Source organism: Garra rufa, chromosome 12, assembly GCF_049309525.1.
Source record: "Garra rufa chromosome 12, GarRuf1.0, whole genome shotgun sequence".
NCBI lineage: Eukaryota > Metazoa > Chordata > Actinopteri > Cypriniformes > Cyprinidae > Garra > Garra rufa.
Window position 1 is genome coordinate 25,872,471 of NC_133372.1, and position 22,966 is coordinate 25,895,436.

The 22,966-nt window shown below is 36.1% G+C and overlaps 1 long non-coding RNA gene across 1 annotated transcript; it reads right to left on the bottom strand.

The window, feature by feature from the left end:
• Nucleotides 1–1,894: 1,894 nt before the first annotated feature.
• On the bottom strand, nt 1,895–14,250 carry LOC141346485 (uncharacterized). Its single transcript, XR_012357221.1, has 2 exons — nt 13,637–14,250; nt 1,895–3,169 (listed from the first exon to the last, which is right to left on the bottom strand). It is a non-coding gene; the product is annotated as an uncharacterized lncRNA (long non-coding RNA).
• Nucleotides 14,251–22,966: the final 8,716 nt, after the last annotated feature.

Genomic DNA, 22,966 nt, shown 5'->3' on the forward strand with positions numbered 1-22,966 from the left:
GATTTTTCTCCATATAGTGGACTTCAATGGTGCTCAATGGATTAAAGGTTAAAAACGCAGTTTCAATACAGCTTCAAAGGGCTCTAAATGATCCCAGCCGAGGAATAAGGATCTTATTATTACGAAACGATCAGTTATTTTCTTAAATAAATGAATATTTATACACTTTTTAACCTTAATCTAGCTCTGCAATGCGCATGCGTATTCTGTGTACTCCCGTTCAATAAAATTAGGGTATGTCAAAAAACTCCCATCTCATTTTCTCCTCCAACTTTAAAATCGCCCTACATCGCTGTAGGGTTGGGTCGATAGACGATGCCATCATCCATCGCCGATGGCTGATAGACGTCACGATGCTGAGCCGGCATCGCGATCCTCTGCCCCGCCCCGCCACAGCAGCAACCCGCTCGCGAAAAACACACACTTAATCACACTATATAGCCAAATGAAATGCATGCTTTCAATTTCCGCATCTTTACTTTTATTATTATTATTATGAGGAAATAATAAGGAAGATCACAATACAAGTTATAGTGAACTCCAAACGAATTACACGAACTAGTTCGTTTACATTAATAAATGAGGCATACAAAAACAGCAGAAAAAAATCAAAATAATTTTAATTAAATTAGATTAAATAAACTACACCAAATATGCCTTTTTCATGGTTTTACCAAAACGAACAGAGCTTGGAACAAAAAACAAATATATTTTTTTCCATCCAAATACGAACGTACAGTACAAAGCCTAGTATACATTATAAATAACAGTTTATCATTCAAATACATTGGGAATATGGAAACACTTGGATTCGTGCCGAATTACAGAGGTACGTGAGCCCAACGCCTGGTGTTTTTAGTTTCTCTTTGTTTTGGTTTCTTAACTTTATATATTTTGCTTCATTCCTGTTCTGAATACCGTTACATTTAAATGATTTGTTTTGGCGTCAGGGTAACTAAATTATAACTATGTTTATAGTATTTATAATGTTAATACATAATAGTATTTCGCTTGATTTGGTATTATTTCTGATATTACACTTTCTCTCTAAACATTCCGCTGCTCATTAAATGCGTTTGGCGAGAGTGAGTTAAGCAGTAAGCAATCAATGAGAGCGATTTTGAACTTAAAAAAGCCGATTGGTTGAAAATATGTTAAAGACCAACACATGTCCTCCAAATACATCTACATAAACCCATGCTTGCTCTGTCTCGTATGCACGCACACACTGTCACGATCGAATCCACTTGTTAATGCCTGATCTTTAAAAACAAATACCGGAACGCAAAAATCCAAATCTGACATTTTCTGGAACAGGATCCGGCTCAAATTGAGCACTGGTGGAAACGGTAGGCTACAATTAATTAATTCGTTATGAATTAATTATTTCAAAAAAACCATTCCTCAACCCCTCCCCCGGACGATGCCACTGTCCATCACAATGTTTCACATTAGACAGTGTACGATGCCAAATTGGTCGACATCGCCCAACCCTACATCGATGCAGAAGTACGAACTCAGTGTTTACCAATAAACATGCAAAGATTAAATGCCCTTTACAAAAAAAAGGTAAAACAGTGATGTAGATAGAGAAAAATTAGAGTTTTTCGACATACCCTAACTGTCTTGAACCGGAGTGCACAGAGTACACGTGTGCATCACAGAGCTAGACAAGACAAGCATTTGTGGTTAAAAAGTGTAAAAAAATTACTTTATTTAAGAAAATGACCGATTGTTTTGCTAGATAAGACCTTTATAACTCTGGGATCGTATAGAGCCATTTGAAGCTGCACTGAAACTGCAAGTCCACCAAATGGAGACAAATCCTGGAATGGTTTCCTCAAACTTTTGTGCGAGAAAAGAAAGAAAGACATAATCTTTGATGACATGAGGGTGAGTGAATTATCAGGAAATTTTTATTTTGGAAGTGGAGTAATCTTTTAAGAGAGAACAAATTAAGAAGTTTATAAGAATGCTCAAATGTTTGTTTATAGAAGCAAAGCAAGCAAAGTTTTCTTTGTTTACCAAAAGAAACAAGCCTCTTGGCTTATATCGAAATGTTCTGACATTGTTCTTAACAAATCCTCATTTTGTACTTCTAATTTGTGACCAGTGTTTTGTTTTGCTTTCTCCTCTGAGATTCCTCTGACATACATCCTATGCCATTATTTTTCAGGTCATTTTAAAATGTGTAAGGTAGCTTTAAGTCTTTCATGTGAACCTTGCCACCCAAATCCCACCTTTTTCTTTTCCTGTGGTGAGTTATATTCACATCCTTGAGTGTCAGAAAGTAATTTAACACTGCCCTCTACTGTATTGAGTGAAACCAGGAAATGGTTTGTGTGGAGGAAAAAACACAGTGACCACAATGTTCTGGTCTAGTATACCGCGAACTGGAGATACAGAGGAAATAAAATAACTTCCTTGTTGAAACAGGTGCTCAATATTTGACTGACTTTGTGAATAGATGTAGCCACACTAATTTTCAGTTGTATGTATGTTAGAGAAGCCCCTGTTCACCCAAGAAAGGTAACTGGTAAAGGTAAATATTTCAGTTATGCATTCTGTTTATATTATATTTATTAACTCATAAATATTTAATGAGCAGTCATTAAAAATTCAGGATCACCTGCATGACTTTCAGAACCTTTCAGAACAACCACTGCTTAATTTGCCTAAATCTCGATCAGTAATAAGTGATAAAAATACTAAAGACAGACACATGAATGTCATATGATTAGGAACGCTAATTGACATTATGTCTGAACAAATACATGCATGTAATTTAAACAAGGATATTGACAGGATTCATTTCAGGCCGAAATGCCAAAACAGAGCAAATGACCAAATTCATTGCATTTCCATGAGAGAAAGCAGTTTCATTTGTCAAAATGATGAATGAGAGGGGAGTTCCTCATCTTCTTCCAGAAGTGCTGGAGCTGAAGCTCTCTGTGCATTGTAGAAGAAAGAGGCGTTTATATATGACTGATACCTCCAGAGCTGTCGCCATAGGTTAGCAGGGCTATCCCAGAGAGCTCCCACGTGGCTGTGCGAGAGCAACAGTTCGTCTATGTGAGGCAGTGTGACAGATTGCAGATCGGGGAGGGCGGGACCATCCGTGTGGAAGAGTCAGTCATGCAGACAGGGCCTAAACATACTCTATACCTTGCTGTGGGCGGGAAATCAAAGAAGAGAGAACATGAGAAGCCAAATACTTGCTAGACTGAATAATCAAATTTTTGTCATGAAAGACGGACCACTACCTCCATTAAAATCTTAAGTGATGTTTCCAGTTACAACTGTCTCCATGGCCGTAAATGAACCCGTGGGGTATTTCCCCTGCGAGGTCTATCCTGTACTGAAGTGTTAACTGGCTTACGTGCGGCTCAATAAATCTAAGTAGCCTGACAAGCTGTCAATCTTAATTATTTCCTGCTGAAAACGCATCCCTGCAGTCAATGTCAAAATCCATGCTATAGTGTCATCAGAGTACCTATTTTAACAGGCCTGTATATTGATTCTGACGTGTGTTTTTTTTTTTTTTTATATATATATATTTTTTCTAGCAAGGTATGGGATCTGTGTTTTTTTTTGTTGGTGTTTTGAGGAATTGGTTTCTTCACATCTAGCTGCTCGCTGAGCTGCAGTCTTTTTTTAATGTAGTTAACAGATGGTCTACCCTTGAGGTTAATAATCAGACTGTTGAGTTGGTACAAATGTTCTTCATGCTTTTCTAGCACAGTTTTTATTTATTTTTTTATTTCTGCTGCTAAATTTTCCCAAGACAACTCACCAATGCACAGTGTTATAATATTTTGCATAATTCTTTTTGGTAACACTTTACAATGAGTTTGAATTCATTAATTAATGCATTTAGCGTTGTAAATTATGAACCAATGCTATATTTGTATCATTTATACTATTGTACATACTATGCTGACTATTATACATACTGATTATTTTTATTAATATTTTGAATTAAGTTCACGTTTATATTTTCTGTATACACTACCGATCAAAAGTTTTTGAACCCTAAAGCCCCGTTCACACTAGCAGCGACTTCTGCATGTCGCTAGAGGCTGGCGATGAGGTCGCTAGTGGCCGTTCTCATTACTCATTGTGTATGTGAGTATGGAGTGTTTAACATTTAACAGACGTCTTTATCCAAAGCAACTTCAGAAACAAAGACAAGCAGGTTACAATTCATTTTAATGCAGTTAATATTATTTTTAATATGGTACGTTTAGTTCATTAAAAACCTATTTGGAATTCCCACGATATCGGCCACCCCTTTTCATGCCTCATTTTTTAAATTCATGTCCCTATATGTGGGCAGGGACATTTCATATAAAACAGGACAATTGCTAACGGCAAGAATTAATTTCTCCTCCATCTCTGCTGGAGCTGAAAGGAGAATGATCACATGAACACTATCGTCTTCTTTCTTATTGGCTGTCGCTCCCGAAAGTCGCTCTTCATTTGCATAAAGTTGAGAGATTCTGAACTTTGTCGCATCGCTGGACACGCCCACATCCGGTCGCCAACGGTCGCTGACGGCCGCTGTCGCTCTCGTCGCCGGAAATCGCCAGCTCTCCATTGAAATGAATGGGATCGCGTCGCTTTGTCGCTGCGTGTCGCGTGTAATGTGAACGGGGCTTAAGATTTTTGTTTTTTTTTAAAAGTCTGTTCTCTTCACCAAGCCTGCATTTATTTAATCCAAAGTACAGCAAAATATTTATTAATTAATCATTTATTATTTTTTTTATATTTATTATGTTGAAAACAGCGGGGGTTTCTTTGATGAATAGAAAGTTCAGAAGAACAGCATTTATCTGAAATAGAAATCTTTTGTAACATTATAAATGTCTTTATCATCACTTTTGATCAATTTAAAGCATTCTTTCTAAATAAAAATAAAGTAATTTCTTTCCCCCAAAAAATATACTGACGTCAAGCTTTTGAATGGTATAATTTATAATATAACAAAAGATTTTTATTTCATATAAATGCTGATCTTTCTGTTCATTAGAGAATCCTGAAAAATGTACTCAACAGTTTGAAATATTTTTAATAATAATAATAATAAATGTTTTTTTTTTTTTTTTTTTTTACAGCAAATCAGCATATTAGAATAATTTCTGAAGGATCGTGTGACACTGAAGACTAGAGTAATGATACTGAAAATGTAGCTTTTATCACAGGAATAAATTACATTTTAAAATATATTCATATAGAAAGCAGTTATTTTAAATGTTAATGGTTTAAAATTTTTGCTTTTCGTTTTGGTGTACTTTGGATCAAATAAATGCAGGCTTGGTGAGCAGAAGATACTACTTTAAAAACATTAAAAATCTTACTGTTCAAAAACTTTTGACTTGTAGTGTAAATATGTCAATTAAATATGTTAATTTTAGTTATTTTAGTACATCAAGCTAAACTAAATGAAAATGAGATGAAATTGACAAATAAAGATGCAAATAAAATAAATGTAAATGTGTATTGTTTTATTATTTATTTATCTTTTACCATTTATTTTATTTAAAGTAACCAAAGTATTTTTTGTTTTATTTTTACTTAACTATAATAACCCCGTAATAAACATTTTAATCTTAAATAATGCAATATAAATCTAAATGAATTTTCAGTTATAAGTATACTTTTGTAAGTAAAAATATACATTGGTTATACTAGATATACTATGTTAACTCATACAACTTGCAATGTTTAAATTTATTACTGTATGCATGGTATTACCAATAAAATAAATAAATACAAATATTGCATCCACTAATCTTTCATACCAAACCTTATTCTAATGTGTTACCTGTGTGTGTGTGTGTGTGTGTGTGTGTGTATACCTGTTTTTATAATTGCACAAAGTCATAGTTAAGTTGTCCAACTAGTCTGTATTAAGTTTTTGATGTTGTCTGTGTGACCCACAATCACTATTTGTGTCAGCTTATTTAAAAATGAGTCCTGAGACCCTGTTCTGTTCTGTTCCATTTCGCTGCGCCCCATTTAGGTCTTTAAAATGCAAGGAACGTCTTATGTAAATGGCTTGTAAAAAAAAAAACTAGTCCGATCAGTCAGATGAACCCAACATCAGCCTAATTATACAGAGCCTCCTTAAGACCAATTAATCGACTAATCGTTAACACAAATCACTGACTAATTGATTTTAAAAATACATAATTTTCCACATCCCTACTCTGTCTTTGAAATTCACATGCTCCTTGTCCAGCTTAATGTTATATGAAGTATTTATGAGTACTGTTGAATTAAATCTCTCTGTCTTCTGTTTCATTAATGTCAAAGCTGTGACATAATTGAATTGTTTCAGACATGTTCTCATCACTTCAGTTCCTCCAGTCATTGTCTGTCAGGATATGATGGAGATCATAAATGGACCCAGTCACCTGGATCCCTTTGACAATGTATTTGACTAAGTATTAGACAGACTGTGTCATTATAATATTCAAGGTTTGTGGTATTTAGGAGGTACTTCAGTGATTGAGTACATTTCTGTTCTTACTGAGAAAGAGCTGTGCTTTCTGTGTCTGACATTTGACCACTGTGTGTCATCATAGCACTTTAGTCCAGTGAGTGCAGATACTCCATATTTCAGAGCTCATGGAAGGTTCACACACAAATGTAAAGATTAACACTGTATCTTACTACTCTATCCACACCTAGAAACTAAACCAAACCTAAATAAACACATAATTGGGAAATAACTCCAACTTTAATTAAACTTAATCCTACTAATTAAACATAATCTAACTGATCATTTATACATGATTGACTAGGGCTGGGCGATTATGGCCACAAGTATTGTCACTATATTTTTGGTTCTTTATCATACAGTATCAATATTTATCACAATATCATTTACCATTACTTGAAAAGGAAATGCTTTCCACATGTTTGTTAGACCTTGAGAATGAATGTAAACATAACCTGTTTGTTCAGAATTGACTCCACAGAGTAGCTACCTTTTCATTTAGGGCCCCATGAAATCCATTTTATTGATTTTCTGTGAGATTTTTCTTGATTCTGTGATTTATGATTTAAAGAGATTAAGAAAAGAGAAAATTCTGTCATATTTGTAGCATTACATTGCATGGGTCAAAATTAATAACATTTTTTAGTGCCAAAAATCATTAGGATATTAAGTAAAGATCATGTTCCATAAAGATATTTTGTATATTTCCAACTGTGAATATATCAAAAATAAATTTTTGATTAGTAATGCACATTGCTAAGAACTTAAACTTTAAAAGCGATTTTCTCAATATATGATTTTCAAAAGATTTTCAGCACAATTACCATGTTCAAGGCCTAGAAAGGTAGAGAAGACACGAAACAGAAGAAATGGTTAAAGAAAGTCATTATTTCTCTCTATGCAGGGTCAGAAAGCTCTCAGATTCATCAAAATTGAGTGAACTATCCCTTCAACAAATTAATAAATAACAAATATTTCATCAAAAATGGTGCCCAATAAAATGAATTAATAAAACTGTACTAAAAAATGTACTAAATCTTTGACAAAGAAAAATATATTTTATTTGATTACATTTTCAAAGTATTTAGTATACAATAGTAGTATATTTTTGCCGTAATTTTAAAGTTAAACTTAACTTTTGGTGGTAACTTAAACTTATTTGGTGGTAGCTTTTTCTCAAATAAATATGTGTAAAGCTTGTGAAATGACTATACCATAGTAATACATTTTTGTCATAATTTCTTCAAGTTTCTTCCAAATAAAATTGTGTAAATCTGGTGAAATGACTCTTAAGAGCAGCTCTGGAGATGGAAGTATATGTGTTAATGTCCTCATATCCTCAATGTCCTATTTCTAGTCCTATTTTCCACTATTTCCTCATAATCTGAAATATTGAGAAAAAAAATCTAAATATTGAGAAAATCGTGAAAAAAAAAAAAGATAATTTTGACCCATGCAATGTAATGCTACAAATATACCTGTGCTGCTTAAGACTTCTGTGGTCCAGTGTCACATATAGCCCCTTTCCTACATATACACTATATTGCCAAAAGTATTGGGACACCTCCTTTTAATGAACAGGTTTGACTACTTTAGTCATTTCCATGAGTACAATCTATGCTTATTGTTTAAGCATATAATTATGTTCTAGGGAACTGTGTTCTTCTGATTTTACTGTGTTCTTCTGATTTTATAGCAACAGTTTGGGTAGGATCCTTTTCTATTCTATCATGACAATGCCTTTGTGTATTAGCCCAGATTCAAAAAGAAATGATTCAGTCAGTGTGAAAGAACTTGACTTGTCTGCATAAAGCCTTAATCCCAACTGAACACCTCTGGTGTGACTTTAAATGCAAACCTTGAGCCAAAAACTCATCACCAAACACCAATGACTTGTACATATGGGTACAGTCATTTTAGACACTTCCAAATCCGTTTCAACAGTGATGGAAATACAATGAATTATGTTTCCATCCTTTTTGCCACAGTTTTGGAAGTGCCTTTTTCTGTTCTAAAGAAGGGGGTGTCCCAATACATTTGTCCATATAGTTTATGTAGGGTGACCATATTCTGAGAATCCAAAAAGAGGACACCCTCCCCAGGATGCACACCCCCCCGGGGCTCAATAATAGAAATCACACATTTATTTTAATTCATATTTAAATTGATTTGCCTTTATTGGCAACAGACACATACTGTCCTCCAAAGGCAAAGTGCAGTAACTACGCATTTGGTCAAAATTGAGGCTTAAAATGGACTTTATGAAAACTGTTTTGTCTTGTGGCAAAGTCTCCTGATCAATTTTGTCCCAAAGAAACGAGAATGTTTCCGAGAAACAAGAGTGTCAACATGTTTGACTAGCTGGCCTAAAACCTTTAAAGGCATTTTTCTCTGTTTCAGTGTTGGTGTAGTTACTGCACTTTGCCTTTGGAGGGCAGCATAGGTGCAGATGGTGCACAATGCTTCCCATTTATCACGACCACGAATGAACGTCGGGTATTTTTTTTTTTTGCAATTCGTCTGTGAAACTACATTTGCGTTTCGGCATGTTAGTGACACAGCTCTTGCAGAGCAGCTCCTCGTTTGTTTTGTTTTGACAATTGGGTCTTTCACGTCATCAGACAGGTACCTCAGAATAATGCCGGTGGGCAGTGGCTGCATTTAAAGTGTTGAATTAATGACGGTCAGTGAAATGAGGTAAAAAACCCGGACATTTTATGATATTTTACAAAATCCCCCGGACATAATTTTATAGCCAAAAAGGAGGACATGTCCGGGTAAAAGAGGACGTATGGTCACCCTAGTTTATGAACAAGTCATTGGTGTTTGCTGATTGAGTTTTTGGCTCAAGGTCTGCATTTAAAGCCACACCAAACAAGTTTATCTGGGATTAGGACTTTGCATTCTGCAGACCATTCAAGTTCTTCCACATTGACTGAATCAATCATTTCTTTTTTTTTTAACCTTGCCTAATACACATTGTCACTGTCATGTTAGAACATAAAAAGGACATGTCCAAACTGTTGCTATAAAATTAGAAGAACACAGTTCCCTAGAACATAATTATATGCTTAAACAATAAGATTTGTACTTATGGAAATTACTGAAGTAGTCAAACCTGTTCATTAGAAGGGGTGTCTCAATACTTTTGGCAATATAGTGTATTAGGGCTGGGGTTAAAAAAATGCAAACAATAAAAAATGGCTGCCTCATATTACAAACTGATTGTAATACTTGTAATATGTCTTCACCTTCAGATAATCTCTGAATATCCTGAGTTATGTGACTGTATACCATATGGCATATTGCCATATCCGCCATCACCTTGATAACTTTTGTTTAGTTTGGTAACTTTTCCTTCCATCTCATCACATAGCCTTTTCTCTTTATGGAGAAGATTGCATCCAGGTATTAAAAGACAAATTTCAGCAGAAATAAATGTTGGAACAAAGAACCATCTGGCCAATGAGAGACAAGTTTCTCTCCGCTTTATGGATTCGAGTCTCCGCACACACTTCCTACATTTTCAGTCCTACTGGTATCTGATTCTTTGATGGTATCGTGGGAATTCAGCAGTCTGCCATCTAGATATTCTCTGAGAGCTTCAGCGAGGCAGTCAAATGATTAGCATCAGCCTGCGTACACAATTTATTAGGAGAGAAGTCCTCATTGTTCTCACAGAAACTGCTGAGCACACAGCAATACACAAACTTTTGCTTGAAGAAATGCTTCAACGCCAAGCTAAGTTTATGGATCTGCGCACAAATCGTCCTTTTCTCCTTGAAACTCTCAGCGGGAGGGATTGATTTAGAAGTTAATAAGCTTCAGCTTTGGATGAATAATTTTTTTTTGGATCGAAACTCCTCATTGTATATATCACCAGTGTCACACTGCCAGATTAAATCACTTTGTTGAAGATAGGATTGGAGGATGGATGGTTTTCTGTTCATAATACATAAAAACCATGGAAATATTTTAACCTAAGCTCTTAAAATTTGGCAGTTAAGGAGAAATTAACTTGGTCTATGTGGCTTTTTATTACCATCATGCATCTTAGCAATACTTAATCTAATTGAGTTATTTTTAACAATCACTCAGAAGAATATGTCTATAAGTTTTGAAAACACATGAATGCAAATCCTGTTTAGATACTCACAGTTTTAGAGTGGTCACAATGCTATAACAAAAATGTGAACCTGGACCAAAAAAACTGTCATAAGGGTCAGTTTTTGGAAATTGAGGTTTATACATAATCTGAAAGCTGAATAAATAAGCTTTCCATTGATTTGTTAGGATAGGACAATATTTAGCCGAGATGCAATATGAAAATCTGGAATTGGAGGGTGCAAAAAAAAAAAAAAAAAATCTAAATATTAAGAAAATCACCTTTAAAGTTGTCCAAATGAAGTTCTTACCAATGCATATTACTAATCCTAATTTAAGTTTTGATACATTTACGGTAGAAAATGTACAAAATATCGTCATGAAACACAATCTTTACTTAATATCCTAATGCTTTTTGGCATAAAAGAAAAATCGATAATTTTGACCCATACAATGTATTTTTGGTTATTGTTACAAATATACCCGTGCTACTTTAAGAGGTTTTGTGGTCCAGTTTTAGTGTTTAGCATTATGAAATAAGTAGAATGTTACTGTATAATGAAAAGAGGTTTTTCCTCCAGTAGCCAGATGAAGCTGGCATGCCCTGCGACAGATGCCGCTTTTGTTTCTAATAGTGAGGTTTATGTGCATGTGTGTTTGTGCTGTAGTAGTCTGGGATCTGCATGCCTCCCTGCACTCTGATGATGTAACAGCTCAAATGATGTAGTGTGGCAGGGGGGCAGGAGGGAGGAGGGGCAGAGGAGAAATGATCACACTCAGATTCATTACAGGCTGCTAATAAACTCATGCTTTATAATTTAGGAGGACCTCCACAATGTCACCTAAAATGCTGAAATTAACCTTTAATGGTCGTTATAAAACTATTACGCATTCTTTTTTACAAACAGGACAACATATTTTTGTCCAAGCAACATTTGTTTAGAATTGTCTTATTTTAATGGTTGTTTGTTCATTATCAACCAAAAAGGTTATCTATTTGAAGTTGATTTATAGTTTTTTTTTAAATGGGACAGCATTGTTAATCAATATTAAAAAAAAAGTAAATTTTGCACTAATGCATCTCCTCTGCATGTGCTCTGATTTTGGGTCGCTTATAATGTGCATTTGGGAATGCAGTATGTGCCAACTATCTTCCCAAACTTGTAAAGAGAAACGCTTTTAAATTGGCTGCTGTGACCAAAAGAGAGGATTTAATGACTTGTGGTTTCCCACCAAGTTCAGTGTTTTAACATTTGAAGAAATTATGAAAGCCTTAAAGGATTAGTTCACTTCCAGAATAACATTTTTCACCCCATGTCATCCAAGATGTTCAAATGAAATGAATAAATAAATGTTATGTCTTTCTTTCTTCAGTCGAAAAGAAATTAAGGTTTTTGAGGAAAACATTCCAGGATTGTTCTCCATATAGTGGACTTCATTAGGGATCAATGGGTTGAAGGTCCAAATTGCCGTTTCAATGCAGCTTCAATGGGCTCTACATGATCCCAGAAGAGGAATAAGGGTTTTATGTAGTGAAACATTGTCTTTTTCTGAAAAAAATTAAAAGTTTTTATGCTTTTTTTTTAACCACAAATGCAAATTTGACGTCATGTACTGTATGCCAAATGTGCAAGTACCCAGTGTTTACCAAGCAAACGTGCAGACAATGTTGGACAATTTTGAAGTTGGAGGAAAAAAATTTCTCAGTTTTTTACCTTACCCTACCTTTTTGAACCGAAGTAACCACAAGTAACCTTTACAAAGTGATTACGTAATGTGTGTAGTCGCAGAGCTAGTGCAAGGTGAATATTTGTGGTTATAGTAAAAAGTATATACATTTTATTTTTATTTTTTAAGAAAATTGACTGATTGTTTTGCTTTCCCTCATTCTTCGGCTGGGATTGTGTAGAGCACTTTGAAGCTGCATTGAAACTGCAATATGGCTCTTTATCCTGTTGATCCCCATTGAAATGTGCTATATAGAGAAAAATCCTGGAATATTTTTCTCAAAAACTTCCTTTTTCGACTGAAGAAAGAAAGAACATCTTGGATAACATGGGGGTGAGTAAATCATCAGAAAATGTTTATTCTGGAAGTAAACTAAGCCTTTGAATACTAATACAGCGATTTTACAGTTGTACTGTACAATCAAATTATGATCTTTTTCTTAAATATTCTTTTTATTTTTTCAGTGTTACTTTGTTTAATATTTGTATTTAATAATATCATGATTTAAAAAAATAATACTAATGATGATGATAATAACATGAGTTTTATTCTTAATGGTATTTTTATTAGATATTTCCCCCCCAATTTGTGCATACCTAGTTTCAGGGTTTTTCTTACTGTCTTTTAGAATGAACTCTTACCAAACGCCTCAGTAATTCTTTGAGTAAGTAAAACTTAATAGAGAACATCACATCACGTAGTAGTAGTAGTGGTAGTAGTAGCATCAGAAGTTCATCTAGGAAGTGTTTAGTATATTTTAATTCCTTATTTTATTTTCCCCTGTATAACATTAAATATTCACGATTTTATGACGGATGCAGTTTTACCAGAGAAGCTGTTGCAAATTTGTGCAGTAAACAGTGAGTTACGCAATCACTTGCATGGTTCGGTTTCATGGCAGATGCATTTAAAGCAATTTTTAGACACTGCTCTCATTGCTAGACCTTTGTTTTGCTCGAGAAAACAATAGGTTTGAGGGACAATATATCCTTGTGTATGATAAACTACCGTCATCTATTTCTTGTCAAGTTTATAACTTCACTGGCTTATTGCTCTTTAAGATCTGATTTCATAACTGCACATCAGGTCATCATACTAGCTGCCGTTTGTTGTCCTTGCAATTGTAAATCGGTTGGTCTCTGCTTCCCCCGGTTTCACCTCCGAATGGTCTGGATCATTTTTATCCCATTCTCCCGGTCAGCACGCTGCAACCTTCATCTCAGAAACTCTTCAGTTTCTCTCTAGTGAACTGTGTAATAAGCGCAACGCTACTGCTCGCCCCTCCCCCTTCAGTCTGCTTACCTCTCCTCTCTCTCTGTGCCGCTCTCCTCGTCTTGTTTGGATAGTTGAGTAGGAGAGCGTCCGAACCTGCTCCTCTTTCCTCCGAGTCATGGCAGCGGTTCCTCTGCAGCAGGTGGAAGTGCAGCAGCACTAATGGATCTTTGCGTTGTGACACGAGACCCTGCGCACTCCACTGCCCTCTAACCCTCCTCCTGCACCTCCTCCTCCTCCCACCGTAACACCCCCTGGTCACGGCAGGCAGCATGGCTTCTCCAGAGCTCCCTCAAGTGCAGCTCTCTTCGGGAGCGCTTTAATCTGTCGGGCCGATTGAGTCGAGTCAAGCGAGAGATAGGACGGAGGAGCGGTGGACTCAACTGTCAAGGGCTCACTGGATGAAGGCATCACGTCGCCGCTTCTGCTCCCCCTGCCACAGACCGAGATGAGGGCGCACGTCAAGAGCAGGCAGCGGCCAGCGCTTGTGGAAGCAATTGGCCGGCACCTCAATTGCTGATGGATTGAAGTGCCCGGGCACAGAGAGAATGTCTCCCAGCATCAAAAACTTGGATTGCTTTTCGCCAATGTTGTGCCACTGTAAAGTAGCATGCACCAACAGCACCATCTCACTTATGTTTGGATGCAAGGTAGGGGCTTCTTTTGAATTTGTACCAAAGATGCATGACTGACAATTGCTTAATTGGTCCTAATTGTCCTCACACTGAGGATAATTTTGCTGATGACACCTTTAGTGGGTTAAGATCTGAACATATGCTCCAGGTTACACCCTCATGGCAATGAGCCATTCCTTTGCATGTGATCCTAATATTCATGTGTGGTTTAGGTCGGAAGTCTTACAGAGTTTCCATTTGTCCAGATTTAGTCTTGCAAAATGAAACAAGCTCTCAACAAGAGCTCTGACGTTGGCAGATTGAACAGCCGAAGGTGATATTCTCCCAACTAGGATTTCAAATACAACGCACTTCAAATATGTGTGCCATCCTGTCTATAATTCCACCACTAATGTGCACAAACCACATGCGTCTGGGAAAAAAATCCTGAGGGACTTCTCTGCTTCTGTTTGCTGAAATAGACTGATTTCAGCTTGAAGCTGAATGTAGACAACCCAATCGAAGTTTTCATTCCTGAAAAGGACCAAAGCTCAGGCCCAGGACTCTTTTCGGTCCATTTTCTGCTTGTCTAGTTCAGCGCGGGATGGCAAGTTCTTTTAGTTACATAACTGCCTGGTCCTCTGGGTGTTTTAGCTTGCATCCCAATTATATCCGCTCTGTGTAAATAGGATGCTTGGAAAATGCTTGTTTTTCGTTATTTCATGACTGAATGGTTGATTTCCGCTGTCTGCGTCTCAGAGCATCGCATCTTGCACAGTGTACTGAATTACAGCTTGTCACTTTGCGCCTGCACAGACTGATCAGTCCTAAAACCCTTTCTGTCATTATAGCTGAACCTTCTTTTCTGCTAAGCGTGAGATCAGAGAGCTTGGGGAAGCCCTTGTTAACTCCTAATGGCCGTCAATCCCCGGTAGAGTAGAGCAAGCAAAGAGATGACCTCTTGGCATTTGTGCTTTGCTGAAACGTGGCTATCTGCATGTTGGGTAGCCTCTTAAATTATTTGTGTGATATTGAGTTTAATTTTGACCAAACATCTGTCTAAATATAGATCATGCTTGGCTAATTTAAAGAGTCTTTTATAATGCCTCATAGGGTAAATGTTTTATTTATAGGTTTTGCATCTTGCTGCCGGTTTACAGATAGTGAATTGCACAATCATGAATAAGTAAAACTACTACAGCTTACAGTCAATGAAAAGCATTTCAAGACTTAACTGTAACATTTTACAATAAGATTGAATGCATTAAGTATCATGAGCTAATATGAACAACACCTACATGTGTTAATTTCTGCATTTTTTACATGTCAAGTTGTGTAAATTAACGTATCAGTGTATTATGTATTCACCTACCTGATCTCAAGATGAAAACATACCTGTGGGAACGTAAGTACATTTCACTGCATTTAATAACAGAAATTAACACTAGAGGTGGTAAAACAGCAAACACTTGTAATTGTTTTTGTATACCGTTATGATTACAGGTTCATATATTTCGCTTTGCGGACATTAAGCTTACTCGATAGCTCAGCCGGCATGGACCAGACTCACGCTTGAAAGAGCTGAAAGATGATGCTTGCGATTTGCATTTTTTACGTCACTTTTATACACGGCGTTTTATACTATTGGAGAGGTGTAGCTGTAGTGCAGTTGGTACGTTAATTTAAAACATCATGCAGGATTAGAGTTATAGCCCCACTTAATGGACATATTAAGTCTAAACTGCAGTGACGCCTGCAAAACCAACGTCACATAAAACGTACCATATGTACGTTCATCTGTTCTGGGAAAAAAAACTGAACACTCTTCTAGCAACATTAAAATTATTATGTAGTTGCATACGAAGAATAAATTGGTTTGACAAAAATAAACAGGCATTCAGATGTTCAGGCATATAGTTACACCTCAATTCCTAACCTGATCTCATGACAAAAATGCACCTTTGGGAACTTTTTCACGAGACGCGAAATATGTACAATCGATGCAGTTTCCAACAGAAATGTCCACTGAGTGGCGCTTATAAAGTGCTTTTTTTCCCCCACCCCGAAACAGATGAACGTACATAGGGTACATTTTATGTGACGTTGGTTTTGTACATGTCACTGCAGTTCTAGCTTGAAATGTCCGTTGAGTGGTGCTATAACTCTAATACTCTGTGACGTTTTAAAATAATGTACCATCTGCACTACACCTAAACCTACCTGATAGCATGAAGAAAAGCGAAAGTGATGTAAAAACCCAATCGCAAGCATGCTGTTTTAGCTTATTTTTCATAGTTCTTTCATCGTGAGTACAGTAATTCTAAGTCCAATTCCATGCTGGCTGAGCTACTGAGCAAGCTTGTTACATCCAGAAAACGAAACATATGGAGCTGTAAGCATAAATGTATATGAAAACGTTTACAAGTGCTTGCTGTTTTACCACCTCTAGTGTTCATTTCTGTTGCAAACTGCAGTGATATGTACTTATTGGTATGTATTTTGCATCATTTATTGTCTTGCAAAAGAGTTCCCACAGGTACGTTTTTGTCATGAGATCAGGTAGACAATTCATGATCAGAATTAGCATAATAATATCTTAAGCACAGGTCTTGAATTTAAATGTAAGCTAGCAGCATCTATTTTGAAAATTGCATTAGTTTGCTGGTGTCTGGTGGGTTCGTATAGTGCTGAGGAAATAAAAATTAGAGTAGGTTTGTGTGAACGGGACTGAAGATTGTTTAAATAATACAGCACCTCTGTCCATGCTGTCATCCAGCTCTATAGATGCCTGACTGAAGTCTGTTGGATGCACAAGATTTCCACATTGAGAATTAAAGCTCACATGCATCCTTTCTCAGATGCTCCTTTGCTTAGCTTGAAACCTGCGCATTTGTCGGATGAAGTTTCTGAGCTAAGCTGTGCTCTGTATCGCATTGATTTAATCCTGCTGAGATGTGCTTGCCACACAGAAAGTGGTGAATGAGTCTCTGATATGCTTGTTTTTTCCATGTGTGTTATGAAAGCTTGCTGTTTTATGAATTCATGGCTTTTGTAATCGATTTTGTTTTACCATAAGAATGTGCATCACCCATTGGTTTAAGTATTTTATCAACCTCTCAGTTTTCCCAGCTGACATCTTGTCCTAGGTTGCATGAACATTTCTAAGCTTGTATGTCTCTTGAAACGGGTTTCAGCACAGATTGTGGTTGCATTTTATTTTACAGCATGTACAGTTGAGGTCAAATGTTTACATCCCCCTTTCAGAATCTGCAAAATGTTAATTATGTAACCACAATAAGAGGGAGAATAAAAAATGCGTATTGTTTATTTGGTACTGACCTAAATAAGATATTGTTCATAAAAAATGTTTATATATAGTCCACAAGAGAAAATAATAGTTGAATTCATAAAAATGACCCCATTCGAAAGTTTACAAAATTACAGAAGGGTCAAACGCTCACTGATGCTCCAGAAGGAAAAACCATACATTAAGAGCCGGGGGGTGAAACCTTTTTGAATTTGAAGATCAGGGTAAATGTAACTTATTTTGTTATCTGGGAAACATGTAGCTATCTTCTGTAGCTTCTAAAGGGCAGTACTAAATGAAAAGGTATGATATTTGGGCAAAATAAGAAAAATGTACACGTACCCATTCTGTTCAAAAGTTTTCACCCCCCAGCTCTTAATGCATAATTTTTTCTTTTGGCACATCAGTGAGCATTTGAACCTTCTGTAATAGTTGCATATGAGTCCCTCAGTGTGAAAAGATGAATCTCAAAATCATTCAGTCATTGTGGGAAAGGGTTCAAACACTGTGATCTAACATATACAAACAATGAACATCTGTATTAACTAACATTAACAAAGATGAATAAATAGTGTAAAAAGTGTATTGTTCATTGTTCGTTCATGTTAGTTGATACATTAACTAATGTTAACAAATGACACCTTATTGTAAAGTGTTATGTACTTATTATAGTAATTACGGTGAGGAACAGGTGTGTAAAATAAAGTGCTACCCTAAGTTTTGTTAACTTCTCACAATGTAATGCTTCGCTAAGTGTTATTAAAGAATAACACGGTTAAAAACTATATTTGTCCTGACGGCAAGCCTGCAAACTGAGAAGTGCTATGAAACTTAAATTCTGGGATGCTTTATAAAACTTTACTACCAATATAATTGGTCCTCAGGGGAAAAAAAAGCCTATATTAAAAGTGTATGATATAACTAATGTAAATTCTAGCTTTCTTCTCACTTCAGATTATGCTCGACTAAACTGTCTGAATTATTTTTCCGTTTCCCAGTGATATCATTTTCTTTTGAATTATAGTATTAAAATTAGATAAACCTGGTTTCATTCTTTTTAGTTGATGTTTTTTTTCTAAGATCCTATGAAAAAACCCTAATTGGTTAGTCAGTTGATTTTGTGATTTTATTCAAGTCTTCCTAGACTTCACTTGGTTTCAGCATTATCAGTGTGATCAATGGAATGTACAGTATAGCAGCCCATCAGTTGTTCAGTCATTTCCTTTTTTTTATTATTATTATTATTATTATTATTATTATGTTTGGTTTTTTTGCCTTCATTGGATAGGACAGTCAAGAGCAGACAGGAAAGCACTGGTTGGAGGTTGGGGGTTCGGAATAGGCAAAGGTACGGTGGCCGACAGAGGCCAACGCGCTGCAAACAAGAAAACACATGCAAACAGAAAAAACGACAACAAATTAAGAAAACATCTTCATCCGTTTGACAACACAGGCGCTGCAAATCCTCGCAACGCAAACACAAATACGGAAACGCGCTGCAAATTCTCACAACACAACCAAACTCAGTAACGTGCTGCGAACACACGAAGGCGCTGCAAACTAACAAACGCGCTGCATATAGATCTGTCCACAACGGAAATGTTTCAGGGGGACCTCAAAAAGTGACGAACTCATCTGGGACCTGATTATTTATATCACTATATTACCTGATTATTTATATCACTATCACCTTTAAATGATACTATACTATCATTAAAAGGTGATAGTTCACCGATAACACCTCTGCTCTGACCAACAGCCACTGAACAAATAATCAGGTCCCAGATAGGTTCGTCACTTTTTGAGGTCCCCCTGAAACATTTCCGTTGTGGACCGATCTATATGCAGCGCGTTTGTTAGTTTGCAGCGCCCTCGTGTGTTTGCAGCGTGTTTCTGAGTTTGGTTGTGTTGTGAGAATTTGCAGCGCGTTTCCGTATTTGTGTTTGCGTTGCGAGGATTTGCAGCGCCTGTGTTGTAAAACGGATGAAGATGTTTTCTTAATTTGTTGTCGTTTTTTCTGTTTGCATGTGTTTTCTTAAGTTTGCAGCGCGTTGGCCTCTGTCGGCCACCGTACAAAGGACCAAAAGACGGGAATCGAACTCTGGTCGCCGTAAGCACAGATGTGCTTTATGTCGGCACACTAACCACAAGCCTTTTCGGTGCCGACCAATCATTATCTATCATATGACAAAGCATAGCTTTTTTAAAATATGTTGAGAATTTATTCACCCTCAGACCATCCAATATGTAAATAAGTTTGTAAATTTAGCCAGACCTGGAGATCAGCTGAATGGATTCAAAAATGGTAAAACTTAACTGTTTAACTCTAGGGGAGCTGGAAAATGAGCCTATTTTCAAAAATAGTGGCGTGTTCCTTTAATTATAAACTGTCGCTTCTTACCAAAATATCACTCAATAATTCATAACACTTTCTTCAGTAAAAAAAAAAAAAAAAATCTTTTTTGATCTTCCCTTTCTATCCAGCACTCATCTAATAATGCCTGAGATATATGGTATTTTTGAGCACTTCCTATGTTGATCTACCTCCTTAGGTTGAATCACTTGTTGTATTCCCAATTGTAAGTCGCTTTGGATAAAAGCGTCTGCTAAATGAATAAATGTAAATGTAAATGTAAAAAAAGTCCATCCCCTGTTGTCCTCTCACATTAAAATCCACTGACATTTTTGTTTAGAACTGCTTTGGACTGTTTTTACTTGTTAAACAGTTCTTGATCTGTGCATGTTTCATACAGTTTTTTGTTTTTGTTTTTTTACTGGAGAAAGCAATATTATGGATAGAGGACTCGTATTTTAGCCAGAAGCAAGTGTTTGGTATTACCTATGGATTATTTATGAGCTGTTTGAGTTCTCATTCTCACGGCACCCATTCACTGCAGAGGCTCCATTGGTGCAAATTTCTTCAAATCTCTTCTCATGAAAAAACAAACTCATCTACATCTTGGATGGCCTGAGGGCGAGTACATTTTCAGCAAAATGTTCATTTTAAGGTCAACTATTTTGTTAAGCTGTTTATCATGTTCTTTTTCTTCCCTCATTAATAAGCTTTGGAGCAGGTCATCAGAGATACTTCTGTTCATTTCTGTGCTTGTTTGCATCTCCATAGGTTGGCAGACCTGATGTAAAGGTCAATAGATGGATGTCTGATGCCATACCAATTCCTTCTCTCTCAGGGATGTAGATTGTAATGGAAGTGTGTTTGGTATGCTGCGGACAGCTTGTTTTCTGCTGGCCTGTGGAGCTGATTATTAGGTTTCAGTGTCATCCCAATTCCTCTCACTTTCCCCACCTGCCGTTTTGCCATCAGCCGCTAATATGTCCTTAAATAGAAACCGCTGTGAAGATTAAAATGGCAAACTGTATGAGATTATGCTTTTCTATACAACAAAGCAGCTGTCACTTACTAATAAACAAAATTGCAAATATGACCTAGTTATAAAACCATTAGAAAATTAAGTGAAATATGTGATTAATCGTCTCCATGTGACATTTTATTAGAAAATTCTGCTGAATGTTATCAGAGACACAGCTGGTCAACATAGTGTTTTGTAAAAAAAAATTTGGGGGGCTTTATAGGGCTAATACTAGAAGACTTGCTGAAATGGAAATCACTGGTGTTTCACTCAAATATTTACTGTACTAGATGCAGTCTGATGTTTTATTCTGAAGATCTGCATTGGACAGTGTGATCCTTTTACATATTGACTTACATAACAGAGCACTTTACATTTTAGTCAGTAAACCGTGAAGCTCCTTTTGTGACCGGCAGTTCCACATGCTCTCACATGAGCATCATTCATTAGCAATTTGTTACGTAAGGCATGTAAGAATTGATCACCCCCTACGTCTTTGTTGATAAAGCATTAGAGCAGCAGAGGGAATCCTACTGAAGTGTGTAAAACGCCTTACAACGCGGTTGCCCCGAGTGCATATGACGTAACGAGGGCATAAGGAAAGAAGGGAAGGAATAATGCGAAGGAAAAGCAGGGAGAGAATGAGCTCCACTTTTGTCTGGAATTTTTTTTTAACTTCGATCACACTAGATTTTAAGCATGCAAAATTACACCACAACAAATGTGGCAGGATATGATGTCACGCTCCAGGGTGTCTCTTTTGAATGAACAAATGGTTCTCAAACTAGTTAAACCTATAACAATGTTTTAGTTTTAGTATTTTATTCCAGAATGAACGCTGTCATAATTTACACTCTCTCATGTTGTTCCAAACATCTATGCATTAACCCAAGCAAACAAAAATGTAAAATATCATTTTTTTTCTTTCAGAAAATTAAAGTTAATGGGGTTTAATATTGTTGGAAGGACCCTATCAGATCAGCTTCTAAAACGAACAAAAAAACATCCATCATAATATGTAATATTTATAATAACATTTAGAAAGGATTATAGTGCATTTGCAGTCTAATTCGAACACATTAATACTAAATTTGGGAGTTAGAGTTAATGTAGCCAATTTTCAGACCTCTTCTGCTGTCTAGAAGCATTTTAGCCTACATTATTGATAGGCTGTCATGCTCTAAAACAGAGTGCTGAATCCAGCAATTCTGGTTCAAAAGCTACTCTGTAAATGCATGTACAGAAAATTGACTTTGGGGTGAAATAGAGTAAAATTGTGCTTTTTATGTTGATTGCCTAACAATTAGACTATAATTACTCTAATCAGCACAGCTTTGTTAAAGAGAGAGTTCACCCAAAAATTAAAATTCTATCATTAATTACTCACCTTCATGTTGTTCCAAACCTGTATGAGCTTTGCTCTTCTTCAGAACACAAATTAAGATATTTTTGATGAAATTCGAAGAGCTTTCTGACCCTGCATAGACAGCAGCGCAAATATTCAATGCTAGAAAGGTAGTAAGGACTGATTTGATAAAATAGTCTATGTGACATCAGTGGTTCAACCTTAATTTTATGAAGCTACGAGAACTTTTTGTGCACAAAGAAAACAAAAATAACTTTATTTTTCCGCCACACATCCCCAAAATACAGTTTAAAAATGGTAAAATGTAAAAAAAGATAAATGATTAAATTGTAAAATGATAAAGCATTATTTGTATTAAATATACATTTTTATTTTTATTAATAATTTTCATGCCATTTACTTAGGCTGTCAATTAATACAAATGTAATAAAATAAAAGGCATGATATGCGATTTAATTGCTTCTTATTTGTTTATTTCATTAAAATGTGACCCTGGATCACAAAACCAGTTGTTAGTAGCACAGGTATATTTGTAGCAATAGCCAAAAATACATTTGTATGGGTCGAAATTATTTATTTTTATGCCAAAACTCATTAGGATATTAAGTAAAGATCATGTTCCGTGAAGATATTTTGTAAATTTCCTATCATAAATATATTAACTTTCTTTTTGATTAGCAATATGCATTGCTAAGAAGTTGT